The sequence below is a fragment of the Ambystoma mexicanum genome, chromosome 11 (assembly GCF_040938575.1).
Source record: "Ambystoma mexicanum isolate Mex_15411 chromosome 11, UKY_AmexF1_1, whole genome shotgun sequence".
NCBI lineage: Eukaryota > Metazoa > Chordata > Amphibia > Caudata > Ambystomatidae > Ambystoma > Ambystoma mexicanum.
Genome location: NC_090934.1, coordinates 616747085 through 616764255, shown reverse-complemented (window position 1 = coordinate 616764255; position 17171 = coordinate 616747085). Strand labels below are relative to the sequence as shown.

Sequence of the window (17171 nt, the reverse complement as noted above, 5' to 3'; positions counted from 1 at the left end):
GACCATCGGGGGGGTTTTAAGAGAAAACAAAAAAAAACCATCCAGGCGCTCAGCCCGGGAAGCCTGCGTGGCGGCAGGGCTTCCCACGGCGACAGAGGCAGGCCGCTCCACCGCCGGCCCCACCCGGCCCGGTTCCCGCCCGGCCTACCCCCGGCCCCAACCTCCTCTGCCGCTCCCCTCGCGGGGAGCCGGACGGAGGGGCGGGCCAGAGTCGGCACGGGTGGGGGGGGATCGGGTGGGACCGCTAGAGTCTTCAAACCGCAGCCCGGCCGCACAACATAAAACAGTTCATTCACTCCTCCAAAAAACCCTATCGAACAACCTAACCCTTGTCTAACTCCACACATAAACACCTACTTTACTCTTACCTTAACACTTCAATCAAAGAAAAACCCTCTTTTCACCTTATTACCCTCTTGCTTTACCCACCAATATACATTCATGTAAACATGGTCCCCGAAGCACTCCTTCAATTCATCCTGCACATCTGGACTGTGGCACCACGCCTTTGAGGAACAGACAGGCCTTTAACCAATATAGCACCTTTAGACCTCTCCTTTTATCATGCATGAAAGACTGGTCTCTGAAGGAGAAGCACCTCAACTGAGATGTTTGGATAGAAAACCCCCAATGTCTTGGAAAACCTGTGGTCCCCTCATGGTCACCAAATCTAGGGGTGGACCTTCGATCACCTTAACACAAGGTAGGCCTACCTCCTAAGAAGCAAGTGCATGTTTTTCTGTAAAGCAAGTTTATTGTCCAAAAGACCTGGAAGAGCTAGATGATGCTGTGGAGTCAAACTAACAGAAGTCTCCTCTAGTCACACAAAATTTCACATTATATACATTTTACAACAGTTAAAACACTCTCACATATTTAATTACAAATCATCTACCCATACATAATTGGTCAAACAAATGCAAAGAAATCCAATCTCCTTTAGTTCCCATGCTCTCATTGGACACATTTATTTAACTACCATCCCCTTTCAACATACATTTACATCATCTCATATTTATTTCATAACCCTTCTGAGGGTATTTCCGCAGTTTGGTCATGATGTCATTACATGGTTACATATTCACACAACAAACCTAATTCATTATTGATTCCATCTGGTCGAGCAACTCTAAACTCAATCGTTATGCACATGGTCTTTGCAAGAACACAGCAACAATACGAGGAGGGAGAGAAATAGCATGTTCCATTTTGGCAATAGTTACCTTATCCTCCCAGACATGCTGGCATACCCATTTCACACTAATCTAGATGACTACCAATTCAGCATGCATGGCTTCTAGCCACATCCTGGTCATTGCTGATAATCTGATCAAAACCCACAAATCATTTGTCAACTCTTTCCATAAGCATTCCTTCACACCAGGTGTATTACTCGCCAGAACTAACCCTACCAGGTGGTCAAACTTCCCTGTACAATAACAGGCTCCCATGCACTTAAGAAGCATGGCATCTCCTCTCCACAAAAGTACACATTTATAAAATCCTGAGCCTGCCCATAGCTGTCCATTTGATATTATTGTAGCTGCTTGCTGCCTTCTCTCAGCCTGCAACCTTGCTCATCCAGCTTTTCCGGTAACACAGAGTTTATCTTGATACCCCAGTTTTCTGGACATGCACAATCCCTAGCTAAGAAAAGAATTGCAGCATACATATTTGTGCATTTTCCATGTACCTCATGTTCCTCAATTGCCCAAGACCCCAGTCCCTAAAGACCACTGTATTTGAATGTCTGACTGTGTATGTTCATGACTACAGTGTCCCCTCACAGTGGTTTCTCCATGCACAACTCTCCTTCCTCGCATTCGCATATGAAGCTGCTTGCTTCCTATTTTAGGCACTATGTATCACCCCACACATTTATATTGTTTTTTATTTGATTGTCAGATTTTACATTATGTTGTTGAGTACCTGTAAATCTAAAATGTATCAACGAAACATAAAGTAACACTAATAGTAATCTTATCTCATTCTCATTAACTACACTAGATACATGCTGAATCGCAGTATTGCACCAACAACCATCAAGGACCACATTGACACCCTTGCTCCAGCCTTGGTCAATTTCTGCAATCACTCTTTCACCACTGGAACCTTCCCCTCCCCTCTGAAGCACTTGCTTGTGCACCCCCTTCTTAAGAAACTTTCTGCTGATCCCTCCTGTCGGACCAACTATTACCCAATCTCCATTACTCCTTTACTGGTCAAACTCCTCAAAAAGCTGCCCTTCTCAAAGCTTAACCTGCACATCAGTCTGGCTTCAGAATCAGTCTGGCTTCAGAACTGTTAGAAGCATGGAAACAGCTCTCCCGAACCTCTGTGAAGACCTGCTCTGAAACCGTGATTCTAACCTTCCTTCTGTCCTCCTTCTCCTCAATCTTTCCTCTGCTATTTTAGTACAGTAAACCATGTCATCCTGCTCAATCGGCTCCATGATAATCTGGGTATCACTGATCAGGCCCTGGCCTGGCTGACCTCCTTTCTCACTGATAGACCCACCAAGGTCCAACTGGGGTCCTTCCTCTGCTCTATCTCTCTCTCTACATGTGGTGTTCCCAAGAGGTCTAAACTTTCTCTGTGGCTGTTCAATCAATACATGGCATCTCTTGTCTACTGCAGAGCCACCCTCAGTTCCAACTTCCAGTGCTATGAAGATAACACTCAGCTCTCCTTCAGGGTCCCCGCAGCCGCCTCTACTCATTCTCTAATTCCAGACTGTCTTTTTGCAATTCAGGAATGGTTTGCTGCCAATGATCTCTGTCTTAATGCCAGTAAGACAGAGATCCTCCTCATTGGAACACCAGCACTTTCCTTTCAACTCCCTCTCTGGCCGCCCACCCTGGGCTCTCCTCCTTCTCCTACCTGTGAGGCTAAGAACCTCTAGGTCATCTTTGACACCACAATCTCCTTTTCTCCTCAAATCTCTAACATCTCTAAGAAGTGAAACTGCCAGCTGCACCTCCTCAGATTCAGAGGGTATTCTTCCCTTCCTCACTTTCCCCCAGAAGCTCACTGTCTCCAGAGCTCTGGTTCTCTCTAAGCTAGACTACTGCAACAGACTATTTCTAAATCGTCCTGCCTCTACTCTCCGTCCTCTATAACTCATCCAGAACAGGACTGCAAGACTTGTTCTTGGCGTTAAGCCCAGGGATCCTATCTCTCCAGGTCTGAAATCCCTTCACTGTTCCCAGTGGCAGCAAGGATCAAGTTCAAGACTCTTTTAATTTTCCACAAGGCTTTCTGGGACCTTGGACCACACTACCTCCAACTCTCTCTTCCTAAATATCTGCCTTCTCGAGCTCTCCGCTCTTCCACCTCCAACTCTCTGAGGGTCAGCTGCTTTTCCAAGAAAAGAATTGGGGTAAGATCTCTTTCTTCGGCTGGGGCCTCCCGCTGGAACAACCTCCCTGCCTCTCTGAAACTTGAGTAGAAACATCTTCCGTTCCAGAAGCAACTCATGACTTTTCTCTTTGCTTGTGCCTTCTCTCTTCCTCTCCCTTGCTGATCACCTGCCTGTTTCATGCACTGATCACCAGGTCACCCTCTGAATTTGGGCCCAGGTCCCTGCCTGTTCAGCAGCAATCCTGCACTGCCTCTTGGCTCCCCTGCACTTCTGGTCTGTATCTGTAATGATACAGTCCTCTCCCTTTTACCTATTGCCACTTGCTGGCTGCACTTATGAGTACCGGCACTTGCCACCCATTGACTGCCTTCCTGTTTTATACTTTGTCCCGCACGTCTCCATCTTCCCCCTACCATCAGCGCTTCGCCCCTCCCCCTATGCTTCTCTTGCTCGATCTGAATGACACTAGACCTAGTAAGATCGTTGTTTTGTTCTCCATTTTGTTTCCCCCTGTTTGCCTTGTTGCGCTTAGAAACACTTGTGTACATGCGTATTATAAATACCATATCATATCATATCATGACAAGCCATCACCCCAGTCTCCAATATCACGGATGCAACGCAAAACCCTCTTTCCCATTGGGACCTTTATCGACCACCCAAATATTCCCCTCTTTAGTTAATGCATTAGCTAATAAACCAATCTCTTTAAACCCATCTTCTTGGGGACATAAAACCCTACAATCATCTGCAATTCTAGTCCCACTATGACCATACTCCTCCACTGAACTATCCCAACTCGTCCCGCCACGATTTCCGCAATTTACCCGCTGCTCCACACAATCATCCCACATGTGATATGAGTGGTAGTGGTTCTAGCATTGGGCAGGGTCACAGTCATCATGGCAGCTGCTTTCGGTATTTTAGTAGAACAGCTTTGCAAGAGCATTGAACAAGAACAAAAGATAATGAGGAAAATGCCAAAACGTGCTTCAAGATCGTGACAGCTAACCTCATTCAAGACGGTACCCAATAAAAGAGAGAGTCCAAACAAGAGTCATTTGGGATTCCTGCTTCATTCTCCATGACCATCCTAAGCTTGTGCCAAGCAACAATTGTCCGAGTCAAAGTCCATTCTCTGAATCATTGGGAGGTACAAAAATGTGCAACACAAGCCTCCAATTTTCTGACACATCCCTTCCTCTATAGCTGTTAGATTGTCAAGGATGTGCCTCTTTTGCAGGGCTATGAGCCCCAAGGCTCATAGATCTTCTTTGATTGCATAGAATCTAACTCAGAGGAATACACAAACAACAAGAGTTCATAGCGGGTGACCTGGAGCCACTTTGCATTCATGATGGCTTGTCCACCAGCGGCCAAGAGAGAAGCAAAGAAAATTTCAGTTCAACTTGACAGCCGGTACTGCTCAGTTCAATGGTTCCGCTTCTCCATGATCAGGCAAAGTCATTGATCTGTTCATATACAATGAAACAGGGACCTGTCCTTGGGGTAAAGGATTTCTCTGCCATGCCTGTACCAGGCGGGCAAGTACCAAACATTCCTGAGATATGACAGAGACAGGCATATGCAGCATAGTGAGACTGCATACACCTCACCAGGCTGGACTTAATTGTCTGTATGCAAACTGTCCACAGGACCAAAACACATCAATGAGAACAGATGTACCTCCAGCCAAATCGTCGATGTGCAGCGTGTATCTTCATTTCCCATTTTCCCCAGCAGGCACTGTGCCATAACCTTTAAAACACAGAGGACCATGTGTGAGTAACTGGATCTTAACAGGTTTTCAACAGTTAAAACACTTGCCTATATTATATTACAATTCATCCCCCAAACATGTTTGGTCAAACCTATACAAAGAAATCTCCTTTAGTTCTCATGCTCTCATAGGACACGTTTATGTAACTACCTTTCCCTTTCAACACACATTTGCATCATCTTGTATTTACAGCATGGCCCGTCTCAGTGTATTTCCGCAGTTTGCTCATGATGCCATTGCATAGTTACATATTCACACTGCCAACCTAATTCATTACTGATTCCATCTGGTCAAGGATCTCTGGCCCTGATTGTGATGCACATGGTCTTTGCAAGGACACTTTAACAATCCATGGAGGGAGAGAAATAACATGTTCCCTTTGAACTGGCAATAAGTATTTTATCCGCCCAGACTTGCTGGTATCCTCATTTCACAGTAACCTATACGACTGACAGTTCAGCACGCATGGCCTCTAGCTATATTATGGTCATTGCTGAGAACCTAATAACCCATAAACCATCTGTCAACTCTGCCCTTAAGCATCCCTTGACACCAGTGTATTACCTGGCCCTAATTGACCAGAGCAGGTGGCCGACTTCCCTGGACAATGAATAACAGAAACTAGAGCCTGGTCGTAGCTGACCATTTGATATTATCAGAGCTGCTCGCTGCCTTCCCTCAGCCTGCACCCTTGCTCAAGCAGCCTTCCCAATCACACAGAGTTTATCTTGTCACTCCCAGGTTTTTGGGCTGGCACACTCGCTAGCTATGAGAGGACTTGTGGCATACAGATTTGTACATTTGCCATGTATCCTGTCTTCCCCAACAGTCCCAGACAAGTTTCCCTAAAAAACCCTGTATATGTATGTCTGTGCATGTTTGTTCAAGACTACTGCTTCCCCTCACAGTGGTTTATCCATGCACACATCTCCTTTCTCACGTGCGCATATGAAGCGCCTCGCTTCCCAACTTTATGCACTATGTGGCACACCATATATGTACATTGTTTTTATATTGTATCGCCAGATTGCATGCATGTGAATCTAAAATGTATCAACTAAACACAAAGTAACACTAATAGCAACACTTATCCCAGTCTCATTAAGTAACTAGATCCATGCTAAATCACAACATCGCTTCAACATCGCCATCACCCAAGTCACCAAAATAGCGTGCAACGCAATCCACTCTTTCCCATCTGGACCTTTATAGACCATCCAAGCATTTTCTACCCTCTGTGTGCTAGCCAATGGACTCACACTTTGGGAATTAATATTCAGCATAAAAAGGTGTATTAGTACAATGCCACAACAACTCATCCACAGAATTATCTCCTTTATCTGTATTCAGATAGGTGTATAAGTGAATTAATGGAAGGAAGTGATCATGAAATCCAATCAAATAGAAAAATGTTCAGAGCATAATATAGCCTCAAAGCAGACGTGGAAAAACTATAGTAAATACTGCATCCACAGAGTGTAAGTTTACCACAATTTCAGGGGTTTCCGAATAGTAGATTAGCTGAGAAATGTAGATGCTTGTGTAATTTGGGCTTCTGCAATGTTGTATCTTTGTTCTCTTAAGTGTCTCGAATACAATTAAGGTGTTGGGGCGAGAGTGGGAATATATATCTGTATGCATGTTCCACTGACTCTATATGAGTTCAGTTGCTGAAATGGAACACAGAAAAGGTTTTATAGTAATAATAATAATAATAATAATAATAATAATAATAATAATAATAATAATAATAATAATAATAATAATAATAATAAACCGCCACACATTGCTACTGTTACTTACAGCACTCTTGCTCGGTTGCCTTTCATTTGATTTCTCAAGCACCTCCAATGTTAAAATGCTGTCTTTCTTCACTAGGGAGCTGATATGAGCAATGTTATGTCTGCAGAGTTTACTCCTACACTTATTAATAAAGATCAACCATCGCTTTTTCCATGACATCGACATGGCCGATTGGACATTTTTAAATCTAACCTTAATAGAAGATCAACAAGAGGCCTTTGTTCCTCCATTTTTTAAGACACTTAACTGAATTTGCTATGACCTGTAGGCACTGCACTGATGAAGCAAGCTCCATTGGCGCAATGCCTCCAGTGAGAAGAGACATATTTTACAGTTATCAATATGTGTTGTAGATGATGTATTTGTGTCCTGCTTGTAAGTGTTTTCTAAGGAGAGAGGTCAGAGGATACCTTCTTACTCTCAAGATTCCTTTGGAAATGGCGTCCTTAATTGCTTCATTTGATGTCTATTATTTGCTATAAATATAGGTAGGGGCGGTGGTGCTTTTTATGTGCCAGCAGGTTTAAAAGCATTTCTCCAGCTTTGAAAAAATCTCCTCGTGGTTCAAGCACAGCGGGCTTAGTATCCACCACAAATACATATGATTACCTTTAAATCATATTCTCGGAAAGAGATCGGATAGCTCAGCTTTCCAACATTTTATGGTCCTGCAACTTGTTTTGTGCATGACTATGGCGTACATGTAACAATGTAACGAATGTAACATAAAAGCGAGGTTTTGCCAATTGATGGTTGTCAGTGGTGCACTTGATCGAGTGTTAGTGGAGAGGGCTGCTATCAAGGAGACTCTAGTGATACAGGTTCCCATCAGTGATGGGTGTGTTGCAGACATGGGCAAGCGAGATGCTGGACATACAAGTGGAAGGAGTGATTTTGCTGTTAAGGACGGGAATGGGGGTCGGATAAGGGTTGACATTGTCTACTCCTAAGGTCAAAGGTATTGCATTTTTACAAATCCGCAGTGGGAGTTGTAACTTGCCTCAATTATCATGTCAGTAACATTATTGAGGAGGAGCTGTCAGCAACCTATTGTGAGCTTGTGGGTCTGGACATCTGCAACAGGGCTTCATGTTGTTTTGGAACGCAGCAGAGGCTACAATTATTTGGTACCACGCTAATTACCAGAAACTAGCCTCTAAGCGATTCAAATCTGTGTTGCTCTGCATTGTCCTGCATCTCAAACACATTGCCCTGATATCCTCCCAGCTGTAGTAATGAGGCAAGACACAGAAGCCACTGGGTAGGAGCTTTATTAAAAGGGCCCCCGGAGGTCGGACCAACAGGAACGGAATCCTAGAGTACGTATGCTCTCGGGGATCCGAACCTTGATTCCAGTATTCTGTAACCCACGTCACAAGATAATTATACAACATCTCCCTTCCTGGAAGAAAAACAAACAGAGGAAGTAGGATGGAGGAAAGGGGAAAGGAAAGTAAAGGCAAAAAGGAACAGGAGGAGGAAAGGAAGGGGGGTCAGAGGAGGGGAAGAAGAGGGGGACAAAAGGAGAGAGAGATTAAAAAAAACACATTGTCAAACTATTCTATGAGAAATACATTTAACAAATAGTTGATTGATTAGTAGTAGATGTAGTCGCTGTTGAAATTTCGGATGATTTTCCGATTTCTCCTCGACATTCTTCCAGCAGAGGCTTCGTCGATGTCTCCATGCAATTCATTTTCCTCCAGCTGACTGTGGTGAAGTGTTCCTTCAGGGGTGGGGTTTTTCCCTAATGGAGTTTCGCATATCTTGTGCCCGGATGTACTGGGTCTGTGGCTATCTCTTGTTATTTTCACCAAATCATCACCAGACCACCTCTTCCCATCGTCCAGTATAGCAGATTTGCCTTCACAACGGACAACTCTTTGTGGAGACCCGAAGTTGGTTTCGCCCGTAAGCATCTTTTTTGGTTCTTTGACACAGTCCCAGTCTCCTTCTCGAATTAACATTCCTCTTACAGCATTTTTTGAGTCATAATATGTTTTGTATTTTGCTCTCTTCTCATGCACTGTTTTCTGAATTTGGTCCATGTCTAATTTTGCCTCCCCGGTGTCCATGAAGATCCAAGCTGGCCTTAGGCGGGTGGTTGCGACCCTGCCTTGCATCATGGTGAATGTCTCAATGTTGGTAGTGGTATGCAGTGTTGTTCTGTACGCACATAGGGCTTCCTTGAGAGTTTCTCTCCATGAAAGAGTATTAGCTATAGCTAATTGAACTATGCTTTTCACTAGTCTATTCATTCTCTCAACTAATCCGTTGGAGATTGGGTGGTACAAGGATGTGGTTATGTGTTTGATAGACCTGTTTTTGAGAAACTCTTGAAATTCAGAAGATATAAACTGAGACCCGTTGTCTGAGACCACTTCCTTGGGATCTCCCTCTCTGTTGAAGATTGCTGTCAAGAGATCTGTGACTTTCCTGGTGGTAACGCTCATTTCGGCTATTCCCCATTCGGTCCACTAGGAGGTGTAGTCTGTGAGCACTATGATATAAATCTTCACGGCCTCAAGGTTTTCAAAGGGACCCATGATGTCTATTGCAATTTTAGACCATACATTTTTGGGTGGCTCTATAAGTTGCAGAGGAGTCTTCCTAAGAATTTTTGGTTTGTCACTCATGGCACAGGCAGCACATTTTTTGACTACTTCTTCAGCTTGCCTCCACATGTTCGGCCACCAGTAGTTGCTCCTCACTCTATTTTTTGTCAAACCCCTCCCTAAGTGGCCCTTGTGTGCCAAATCAAGTAGTTTTTTCCTGAGTGCTACAGGTGGAATTAATCTGTCACCTCTGAAGATATGCTCCGAATCCATAGTTATTTCATCTTTGACAGGTATGAAATCTGCCAGGGCTTGACCAGGATCAACCCAGTCATTAACTATGGCTCTCCTGATTTCTTGTTGCTCTAGATCATTTCTGGCGATGTTTATCCAGTCATCTTTGGGAATGGCAGGATTGATAGCAGCTACAATGTCCCCATCAGAACATTTTGTCTCAGTGTCTTGGTTGGTGGACAATCTAGAGAGGCAATCGGCCACTTGGTTTGAAGGACCAGGGGTATAGCACACTTGGAGATTGTATTGCATGATGTCGAGGAACCAACGCCTAATCCTTGGTGAAATGAGGTGAGGCATCTTAGATTGAAGGACATTTACCAAAGGTTTGTGATCCGTTTTGAGTATGATGGGTAAACCCCATATTAAGTTCCTGAAGTGCTGCAAGATCCACTTCACCCCCAAAGCTTCTCTCTTGATGGTGGAGTAATTCAACTCCGCACCCCTGAGTACCCTTGAAGCGAAAGCGATGGTTATAGTGTTCCCTTTCTGTTGTTGTTCAAGGACACCGCCAAGTCCGATCTTGCTAGCGTCCACGGAAATTATTGTTTTCGCTTTACAGTCAAACATCGCTAGGGCAGGGGCTTGGTTGATGTTGGATTTGACTTCCTCAAACTCACTCCTACCTTCTGCGGACCAAACAAACTTAGCAGCCTTCTTCACAAGTTTCCTCATGTTTTGCGTCTAGTTGGCGTAGTTGTTTATAAATTTGGAGTAGTACTCCGTCTTGCCAAGGAAACTCCTGAGCTGGTCTTTGTTTTCGGGCTCAGTGATATTCAAAATGGTATCCATAAGTTTCTTCTTGGGGCTGATCCCCTTGGCATCGATGGAATGGCCGAGATAGGACACTTGATTGCATTTTATATTGCATTTCTCCAACTTGAGAGTAAACCCACTTTTTTGAATCACCTGGAGGACACCCATGAGTTTTGCGTTGTGCTCTTCTTCCGTACTGGCTGATATGAGGATGTCGTCTTGAAAACAGTGCACTCCATCAAGGCTTCCGAACAGGTGTGATATTAGCCTCTGGAACACCACCGCCGCCAAAGCAAGGCCAAAAGGCATCCTGTTGAACATGAACGCCCCCAAAGGTGTGACTAACGATGTGAGGTTCTTTGAGCTCTACTCTAAGGCAATTTGGTGGTATGCTGATGAGAGGTCCAGGGTACTGAAGTACTTAGCTGGCTTCATGGTTGATAGGAGCTCAGATATGTTAGGGTGAGGGTGTCTATCGACCCATATGTTCTTATTTAAGTCTCTCAAATCAACACACATTCTTATGGAGTTGTCAGGTTTTCTCACCAGAACGATCGAGGCGAGCCACTCAGAGCTTTCTATGGGCTGGATGATGTTCTCTTCACATAGACGTGCAAGCTTTTGTACCGAAGGGAATTCCACGGACGCGATGTGCTACAGGAATGGCGCCCCTCTTCAAAACAATCCTGTGTTGGAAACCTTGGAGGAGTCCCAACCTCCCACTGAAGACTTTAGGAAATTTCCTGGCCAAGGTAGACTTTATGTCGGTGTCGTCACTGAGCAAGCTCAACACAGGAACTTCTTCTCCAGGGTGTATTCTTATTTGCAATGCGGCCTGTTCCTCCCACCCTACAACTGAAGACCCGTTCTTGGCCACGAAATGTTTGCAATATATTTCTCTGTCATGGAACCTGAGCTTCACCCACGTGTATCCAATTATTTCAATGGGGGTCTTTCCATAGCCAGTGGCTCTCACAGGGGTGCATCGCAGGTCATGCACCTTCCCGGAAAGCTCCTTTAAAAATGTTTGGACGTCCACCATTGTGTAGGGGGAGCCTGTATCCACCATCACTTGCAAGGGTGTGTCATTTATGTGCATGTTGACCCAAGGGCCTTTGGATTCTTGTGGAGAGGTGATGGTGAGTATTTGTATTGATAGACAAGCTTGATCAACGAATAACATATCATCGGGCCTCATTACACGGACGGCGGTAAGGGTTAACGGTCACCGTTAATGGCAACGGTGACCGTTAACCCTTACCGCCGTACTACGAGGTCCCTTTGCGGGTTGGTGCTTTAACGCCTGCTTTTTGCAGGCGTTAAAAACCAACCCGCTAAGGGACCTCGGAGCTAATTACGGCACCGCAAAATTGCGGTGCCGTAATTAGCGCCTTCCCCATTCCCATAGAACCCTATGGGGCAGAAATGGGAATGGGGAAGGGCAATGGCGGAAGGGGGATTTACCGCCCCTCCAACCTTGGAATGGGGCGGTAAATCCCCTTTCCGCCAAGGCGGTGCCGGTATTTTACCGGCATGAGCCATGGCGCTAATAGCGCCATGGCTCACCGCCTTCCGTGTAATGAGGCCCATCGTGTCCTTGATCATTTTCTATGAGTCTCACAGACCCCGATCTGCTGAAGGGTCGTCTGTTGAACCTATTAAGCCTACCAGGCCTCCCTCGCATGTTTCTGCAGACCTTTGCAAAATGTCCAAATTTGCCACACTTGTAGCACTCAGCGTTGGTTGTAGGGCACATCTTGTCGGCATCATCGTGCTTAAACCATCCACATCTTTGGCAGTGAGCAGAGTCTCGGTTGTCAACAGTTGGAATCCTCCCTCTTCTGGGGTTAAATCATGAGCCTCATGAGGGCGGAGCCCTTCTCACCAGCGCCAGCAAGCTTTCGGTGGGGTCGATTTCAGGATTGATTTCAACAGACTTTATTTCGATGTTCTCTCCTTGGGCCAGCCTCTCCTTCATGCAGTGATCTCCAAACTCCATGCTCCTCGCTATCTCGGTGGCCTGGTCTAGGGAGGGTATCCTTGTCTGCCATAACCTCTGCTGTATGCGTGGATCGGCCACGTTTAGGACAAGTTGGTCTCTCAAGTACTCGTCACCGACACCAGTTGACATGAGCACTCTCAAGGATGCAATGTAAGAGTCAATTGATTCGCCTTTTAGTTGTTTTCTGGAGTAGAACCTGTACCTCTATAGAACTATGTTAGTCTTGTTGCCAAAGTGTTTGGTAAGTTTAGCCAAGGCTGTGTCGAATTTGCAGTTGCCATCATCCTCAGTGTCAATTGGTTCTGGAAGTGCTCTAAATAGCCTTAGAGCTTCCGCTCCTATACAATTTAAGAGAGTTGCTTCCTTAAGGTCATCACTGAACTTGTTGCCACCAATGGCTCTGAGGTAAACATGGAACTCGTCAAACCACTGTTCCCACGGACACGTCGGAGTTCCAGGACAAGGAAGGAACTTGACTGGGTGTGGAATGTTCTGCATGGTGGGATTGTATGTGTGGTGGGAGTGGGGCGACTGTTCAGTTGGATCCAGAGTCCTGGGAGTAGTCTCTGCGCAGTGGTGAAGATGTGGAGCTTTTCTGGAAGCGTTCAGTGTATCAAATTGTGAAAATTTGTGGTGATCCTGATGCACCTGGGAGATGGTTGGGGGAGGTGAGGGTTAGTGTTGAATGGAGCGTGGTGGGGTGCTGAATAGATGGTGGAGGTATGTGCGCTGGGCCGGACAGATTGTGATTGAGCAGGCTTTATTATTGTCTGTGTATTTCTTTTTTTAATGTAACCTTTAATTTTCTTATTTGCTTATAACGGAAATGGAGGTGGGTGGGAGTGAAAACGGGAGCTATTAGCGTGAGGAAGAGCTCTCACTCAGGAGCTGATTAAGCTCCGTAGCGTCATTGTCATGGCGACTGAAAGGAAGCACTGCAGGCTGGTATTGAACTGGGTGCGCGTAATCCTACGCTCAAAGGTCCTTTCCTCGAATCGCTGTTGGTAGGCGATTTGTAAAATGCCTTCCGGCACTCCCTGAAGACACTTGGTAAGAAGCAAAAGGGTACCTTAATGTAACCCCTCACGGTGTTCTGGCCGGTAATATTGCTGGGGGCCGCTTCAATCTCTCGGCGTTGCTCTCCCTGGGTCGCAGAGACACGTGGCAACAGTGTGCGTAACTCCACCTCGCAGCGGTTGCTGCTTGCCGCTGCAGGCTGCTGGATGGTGGGCGGCATAGTCCGATGTGCTCCGGGGGCTGGGGTTCACTGCCTCATCGCCAATGTAGTAATAAGGCAGGACACAGAAGCCACTGGGTAGGAGCTATATTAAAAGGGCCCCCGGAGGTCGGACCAACAGGAACGGAATCCTAGAGAACGTATGCTCTTGGGGATCCGAACCTTGATTCCAGTGTTCCGAACCCACGCCACAAGATAATTATACAACACCAGCCCATATATAATCAGACCACCCAGCTTATGGCGATTTTGCGATTTGCAAAAAAACCGCAAAATTTGCCTTTTCCCGCTATGGCCGCTATAAATCATTAAATGAGTGCAAAAAAGACACATTAGCTTTATGTATCTTTTTCACGCTCATTTAATGATTTATAGCATCCACGGAGGGGTTGCCAATTGCAGCAGCTCAAAGGTTAACAACTCCACTGAGTAAAAAGCAAATAAACCGAGGGGCTTCAGTTCAAAGGTGTGAACCAGGGTTGACACCTTTGAATTCAAGCCCCTCAATGGAGCTGATCGAGCTGTAGCCCTCCCCCCCCTCCACACCCCAAAATGTTAGGCTGTGGTGACTCAGCCTGGCTGTCCTAAAGAACGTGGCCAGACAGAACGGGACACAAATGACAAAGGCCTTGCAATTAATTACCATAGCAGCAGCTGGCAATTCCTATACACAGTTATGTTAAAATCAAGTCAATACTGTTGGATTTGCAAATGCTTGTTTTTAGCAGGACTTCAGTGAAGGACACTCATAGAAACTATCTTGGGGAAGGAACCCACGTTTTGTGTTTGGCAGAGGTACTGGACCTGATTAAGTGTAACAGAGTTATTCTAGGGAGGGTCTGCACTGACACCAAGCTTGCCGAGACCAAGCTTCGGCAACAGCAGTATCCCATATCCTCTTCACATGGCAGCAAGCTCCTGTAAAGCGCATTGCTGCCACAGCTGTGCTGTGACCCTCACCAGTGATGTGGCCTGTCCACCGCACTAAATGACTTAAAGGATTTAAGGTGCCAGGAAACCTGGCAGGATTACTGGCAAGAGCGCTTACTGGATCCCTTGAGCTTAAGAAGCATCTTGAGGGACCCCTTCCCCAAATAACACAGTGTTGCTGTGGAGGATTAAGGCTTTGGGAGCAACTCACAGAACACTAGTAGCGATGGACCGACTGTGGGAGCACCTCAGAGTGTTATGCGGTTTCGAGAGTGCTTCCAGAGGAGCAGGCAGTGAATCTGGTAGAAAGCTGGAATAGGAACTGGGAAGGAGGTGATTTTCAGACGCAGGTGACCCACAGTGAAGACTAAGAGCTAAAGGAATTACATAAATGCCCTGATTTATGCAAAACAATTCTAGCAGTGCGCAGCAACGGACTGGGAGTATAGATCTGGGGGACGAATGCTGGCGAGGGAAGTGCCTTCAGCCTTGGAGACAAGCCAGATGGCCTGCAGAGGATGCTCCTGTCCTCCGCTGAAGGGAGGATTCTCATGGCTCATTTGGATGGGAGACTGAGTCTTTTTGAGATTATAGTATCGACGTTGTCATCTTTAATTAAGATAGACCTTCCATTTACTTTTATAGGGATCCCACCACCCCCATGCCATCTTTGGATTTCCTCTTTCTTCACTGCACTCACCCACTATCTATACCCAACGCTTCACTCCCCAGTCTTTTAAAATTTTCGATTTTGGTACTTATCTGCCAATTTAGGCTTTGAAGGTGTTTAGCTCCACTTCAATGTCATTGTTTTGAAATGTGTGGACCTAACCCCGGAGGACTGCCCGTACACATTGGGTTCACATGCCATGACTAAAGAGTGGTAGTGAAGCAGTGATGGGCTTCCAGAAATGGACCATAAGGGTTACCTTAACTAGGGACAGGTGTGCCTGGACGCACCTGTGTGAGAGGATCTCAGTAGGGGGATAGCAGAAGGGGCGCATTTTAGAATTTAGGTAGATCAGCAGAGCTGTGTGCGTGTGTGCCTGTATGTGTCTACATCCCAGTACTGAAAATGCAGGGGTTATAGCTGGGCAGCATTATGAAGGTACCAAAGCAGGAGTTGCGTAGAGTGCTGAAAGTCAGGACTGAGGTCGACTGGTAGAGCTATCTTTAGGAACCCACAGAATAAAAGAGGAGCTGCAAGTCAGGACTGATGTGATTAGGGGAGATGGGATTGAGACCAAGTCCTGAAACTGATGTAGCTCAGGAATGGACGGGGGTGCTCAGAAAGCTATGCAATCAGTGCCATTATAGTGCTTATAAATCAAGTGGCAGAAGGCATTAACTCAGAAGACTGCTTTTAAAAAACAATGACGGGCATTTCAGGCTCACAGTTTGATGCTATTGCTCGAGAAAGTTAGCTCAAGGGTTTGTTAAAAGTTCTCCACATCACCTCAAACATTCCTGTTTCAATGTGCAACACTCTGTACTGTTCAAGTTCTCTGTTTTTGGATAAAAAAAGATGTTAAATGATGTATTTTTCGACAATAAATAATGCCGCAAAAAATGCAGTTGTGTGCCGCAATTTTTTCTTTTTTGTGCTGCAAAATTTTCCATCTCATGCCGCAATATCCTGGAGGGTCTGTATAATATGGCCTGATTCATGGAAGTGTTTTATAATAGCGCAATACCATGGGATACCGTTTCATGAATCAGGCACATAATGGTTTCTATAGTGGATATGGGGTCTCATTATGACCCCGGCGCTAAACCATGGTGCTATCAGCACCATGGTCCATGCCGGGGTCCGCCATGGTGAATGGCGGAATTAGCGCTCCATTCCAAGGTTGGCGGGGCGGTATATCCCCATTCACCATGGGCCCTTCCCCATTCCCATTTGTGCCCCATAGGGCTCAATGGGAATGGGGAAGGCGCTAAGTACGGTGCCACACTTGGCACCAAGGTCTCTTTGCGGCACCCTACTTTAACGGCTGGAAAAACCAGCCGTTAAGGTCGGGTCCCGCAAAGGGACCTCGTAATCAGGCGTTAACGGCACCGACACCTTTTTACGCCGCCGTTAAACCCTTAACGCCAGGGTCGTAATGAGGCCCCTGGTGTTCAATATTGGTTGGCCTTTTTTTTAAAGATTGTTTGCTAATCTCGATATCTTCCATATTTCGAGGTATTGCATTATTTCAAGGGAAATGTAGGGCATGTTGCTCCACCATTAGGTTACACATTCCTCACATTACTGTATGGTGGCTCACGGGTTGTATTCATGAAGCTGATGAAAGAGAGAAGTGTATGGCACAACACCTGTCCTTCGATTAAATGATTCTCAATGTGCCAGGATTGCAGTGTCTTTGCCGCTCTGTTTTTCTGATCTGTACATACAAAGGTTTTCTCGATTTGGGTTTTATACGTAAACGCATGGGCTGACAGAGATGTTT

General features: G+C 45.7%; 1 long non-coding RNA gene across 2 annotated transcripts in view; it reads right to left on the bottom strand.

Moving 5' to 3' along the window:
* Positions 1 to 967: 967 nt before the first annotated feature.
* The window catches only part of LOC138503619 (uncharacterized), a 96735-nt gene continuing 80531 nt past the window's right edge, over positions 968 to 17171 (bottom strand). For both annotated transcript variants that reach the window (XR_011279676.1, XR_011279677.1), the window contains one exon: positions 968 to 5119. This is a non-coding gene — a long non-coding RNA (uncharacterized lncRNA). The remainder of the gene's footprint in view (positions 5120 to 17171) is intronic.